This window comes from Heterodontus francisci, chromosome 17, assembly GCF_036365525.1.
Source record: "Heterodontus francisci isolate sHetFra1 chromosome 17, sHetFra1.hap1, whole genome shotgun sequence".
NCBI classification, from domain to species: domain Eukaryota; kingdom Metazoa; phylum Chordata; class Chondrichthyes; order Heterodontiformes; family Heterodontidae; genus Heterodontus; species Heterodontus francisci.
Genome location: NC_090387.1, coordinates 95326551 through 95330848, shown reverse-complemented (window position 1 = coordinate 95330848; position 4298 = coordinate 95326551). Strand labels below are relative to the sequence as shown.

The following is a 4298-nucleotide window of genomic DNA, read 5'->3' as shown; positions in this document are numbered from 1 at the left end:
CCCCTCCCACAGCCCCCTCTCCCATAGTTTCCCCTCCCGCTTCGCACAGCTTACTCTCATCTTCTTTGCAGCTATCTGCTGAGTCAGCTGCCACTTGCTGGAGTACAGCTTCACTGGCTTTCAGCCCAGTTCGGGCATCGAAATTGTGTGTGAGGATATTTGACAATGGAGAGTGTGTCGGCTCAGCTGATCCAGTCCTCACTAGGGATCCACCACGTGACATGCTGTGTACTGCTGGGAGCAGGAAACTGGGCTGGTTTTACTGCCTTGTCAACCAGGGGACGTTGAGTAAGAGGCACACACCAGCCTCGATGAAGAGTGACTGGAAGCTGCAGCCTCCCCCAGCTCAGCAGGGCCGTCAGACAGGGCCAGAGCGAGAGTGAGAATGGGTGGTTTGCTGCCTGTAATTGTTCACTGACAGTAACAGTGGTTTTTTTGTTAACCCTGGGCAGTCTAACTGGTACACAAAGCGGGCCATTCTGGCTGGAATATACAACACTACGGAGCTGGTGCTGCTACAAGATTCCTCTCCAGACTATGAGGACACCTGGAGTTTCTTGCAAAACCGTGTGAATGACGCCATCAACATGGCCCACTCTGCCAAACAGGTGAGAGTCCTGACTACCCAGGGGCTGATCCATGTCTCTGCCCCACAGTCCACCTCAAACAGTCAATTTCACTCATACACCCAGGGCACCCACTCTGTCTGAACGACCTGGGTTTGGTTACTCCAGGTTCGGTCCCCCCGGGAACGGTCACTCTGTGTGCACTGTCTGGGTCCGGGCTCGGTCACTCTGTGTGCACTGTCCGGGTCCGGGTTCGGTCACTCTGTGTGCACTGTCTGGGTCCGGGTTCGGTCACTCTGTGTGCACTGTCTGGGTCCGGGTTCGGTCACTCTGTGTGCACTGTCCGGGTCCGGGTTCGGTCACTCTGTGTGCACTGTCTGGGTCCGGGTTCGGTCACTCTGTGTGCACTGTCTGGGTCCGGGTTCGGTCACTCTGTGTGCACTGTCTGGGTCTGGGTTCGGTCACTCTGTGTGCACTGTCTGGGTCCGGGTTCGGTCACTCTGTGTGCACTGTCTGGGTCTGGGTTCGGTCACTCTGTGTGCACTGTCTGGGTCCGGGTCCGGGTTCGGTCACTCTGTGTGCACTGTCTGGGTCCGGGTTCGGTCACTCTGTGTGCACTGTCTGGGTCCGGGTTCGGTCACTCTGTGTGCACTGTCTGGGTCCGGGTCCGGGTTCGGTCACTCTGTGTGCACTGTCTGGGTCCGGGTTCGGTCACTCTGTGTGCACTGTCTGGGTCCGGGTTCGGTCACTCTGTGTGCACTGTCCGGGTCCGGGTTCGGTCACTCTGTGTGCACTGTCTGGGTCCGGGTTCGGTCACTCTGTGTGCACTGTCTGGGTCTGGGTCCGGGTCCGGGTTCGGTCACTCTGTGTGCACTGTCTGGTTCTGGGTTCGGTCACTCTGTGTGCACTGTCTGGTTTTGGGTTTGGTCACTCTGTTCGCACTGTCTGGGTGTGGGTTCGGTCACTCTGTGTGCATTGTCTGGTTCTGGGTTTGGTCACTCTGTTCGCACTGTCTGGGTCTGGGTTCAGTCACTCTGGGTTCAGTCATTCTGTGTGCACTGTCTGGGTCCGGGTCCGGGTTCGGTCACTCTGTGTGCATTGTCTGGTTCTGGGTTCGGTCACTCTGTGTGCATTGTCTGGTTCTGGGTTCGGTCACTCTGTGTGCACTGTCTGGGTCTGGGTTCGGTCACTCTGTTCGCACTGTCTGGGTCTGGGTTCGGTCACTCTGTATGCACTGTCTGGGTCTGGGTTCGGTCACTCTGTATGCACTGTCCGGGTCCGGGTTCGGTCACTCTGTGTGCACTGTCTGGGTCTGGGTTCGGTCACTCTGTCTGCACTGTCTGGGTCTGGGTTCAGTCACTCTGTGTGTCTGTCTGGGTCGGGGTCTGGGTTCGGTGACTCTGTGTGCATTGTCTGGTTCTGTCCGGGTCTGGGTTCGGTCATTCTGTGTGCACTGTCTGGGTCTGGGTTCAGTCACTCTGGGTTCGGTCAGTCTGTGTGCACTGTCTGGGTCTGGGTTCGGTCACTCTGTTCGCACTGTCTGGGTCTGGGTTCGGTCACTCTGTATGCACTGTCTGGGTCTGGGTTCGGTCACTCTGTATGCACTGTCCGGGTCCGGGTTCGGTCACTCTGTGTGCACTGTCTGGGTCTGGGTTCGGTCACTCTGTCTGCACTGTCTGGGTCTGGGTTCAGTCACTCTGTGTGTCTGTCTGGGTCGGGGTCTGGGTTCGGTGACTCTGTGTGCATTGTCTGGTTCTGTCCGGGTCTGGGTTCGGTCATTCTGTGTGCACTGTCTGGGTCTGGGTTCAGTCACTCTGGGTTCGGTCAGTCTGTGTGCACTGTCTGGTTCTGGGTTTGGTCACTCTGTTCGCACTGTCTGGATCTGGGTTCAGTCACTCTGGGTTTGGTCACTCTGTTCGCACTGTCTGGGTCTGGGTTCAGTCTCTCACTGCTCTTTTTCCCTCTGCAGGTTGGATCGACAGGCAAAGCGCTTTTCCAGGGCTTGATGGGAGCTGCTGTGACTGTAAGTGACCCTTTTGCGGTATTTACAACCAAAGCCATCTGCTGTCCCCTGGCATAACCTGCTGCACTTGCCTGGTGTGGTGCTGAGCTTCACACAGAGCAGGAAGGGCCCAGGCTGAATCTCGGCCCTGGCAGAGTTGGCTAACGCAAGTGAGCTAGGATTATGGACCTCATGTCCTGGCCTAGGGGATGGGAGATGATTCAATCTCTACACAGTGACCAGTATTGGAAGGTGTGTACGAGAGGAGGGCATCAGTGATGCCTGCTACTGTTGAACAGCTTCTTGGCACCTAATGTCTGCACTCAGACCTCAAGATTGGCTACTTGGACAACATTGTGAAGCCACCTGTTGCCTGGGCCTCTGTCCTAGCGAGTCAGGACCTTCAGGAGAAGGGAGGGGTTGTTGGGCAAAGGAGTCCCAGGAAGGGTCATCCCCCTCATCACCCTCCCCTTGAATCACCCTTGTCCCCTCCCTGTTCCCTGCCCTTACCTTTGCTAACAGTGTTCCTTTTTTCTGCTTGCACAGGTGAAGAACCTGACTGGCATTGCCCAGAATCGGTGAGCAGCCTGTGGGCATCAAGACAAGCAGAGACTGGGACTGGCACCCATTGGAACACTGTCTCAGGAGAGGCTGCACAATGTGTGTGTATGTGAGTGAGTGACTATACAAAGAGGGAGTTTGTTCTCTGTAGAGTGTTGTGTAAAGAGTTAAAATAAGGAACAATACCACGAGAAAATAAATTACCCTAAAAACCTGCTGTGGACACTGATGGTCACTGAGGGTTCAGTTTACAGTTCAGCAGTCACTGGACTGTGGGCAGTGGGTAGTGGTCTGGGCTGTGGGGAGTGTGTTGGGCAGCGGGTAGTGGTCTGGGCTGTGGAGAGTGGGTTGGGCAGCGGGTAGTGGTCTGGGCTGTGGAGAGTGGACTGGGCAGCGGGTAGTGGTCTGGTCTGTGGGGAGTGGGTTGGGCAGCGGGTAGTGGTTTGGGCTGTGGGGAGTGTGTTGGGCTGTGGGGAGTGGGTTGGGCAGCGGGTACTGGGCTGGGCAGCGGGTAGTGGTCTGGGCAGCGGGTAGTGGTCTGGGCTGTGGGGAGTGGGTTGGGCAGCGGGTAGTGGTCTGGGCAGTGGGGAGTGGTCTGGGCAGTGGGGAGTGGTCTGGGCTGTGGGGAGTGGTCTGGGCTGTGGGGAGTGGGTTGGGCAGCGGGTAGTGGTCTGGGCTGTGGGGAGTGGGCTGGGCAGCGGGTAGTGGTCTGGGCTGTGGGGAGTGGGCTGGGCAGTGGGTAGTGATCTGGGCTGTGGGGAGTGGGCTGGACAGCGGGTAGTGGGCTGGGCAGCAGGTAGTGGTCTGGGCTGTGGGGAGTGGGTTGGGCAGTGGGTAGTGGGCTGGGCAGCGGCTTGTGGTCTGGGCAGTGGGGAGTGGTCTGGACTGTGGGGAGTGGGTTGGGCAGTGGGTAGTGGGCTGGGCTGTGGGGAGTGGGTTGGGCAGTGGGTAGTGGGCTGGGCAGCGGCTTGTGGTCTGGGCAGCGGGTAGTGTCTGGGCTGTGGGGAGTGGGTTGGGCAGTGGGTAGTGGTCTGGGCTGTGGGGAGTGGGCTGGGCAGCTGGTAGTGGTCTGGGCTGTGGGAAGTGGGCTGGGCAGCGGGTAGTGGTCTGGGCTGTGGGGAGTGGGCTGGGCAGCTGGTAGTGGTCTGGGCTGTGGGGAGTGGGTTGGG

General features: G+C 58.4%; 1 long non-coding RNA gene across 1 annotated transcript; it reads left to right on the top strand.

Moving 5' to 3' along the window:
• Positions 1–287: 287 nt before the first annotated feature.
• LOC137379295 (uncharacterized) lies at positions 288–3344 on the top strand. The gene is made up of 3 exons (XR_010976789.1): positions 288–608; positions 2536–2589; positions 3115–3344. It is a non-coding gene; the product is annotated as an uncharacterized lncRNA (long non-coding RNA).
• Positions 3345–4298: the final 954 nt, after the last annotated feature.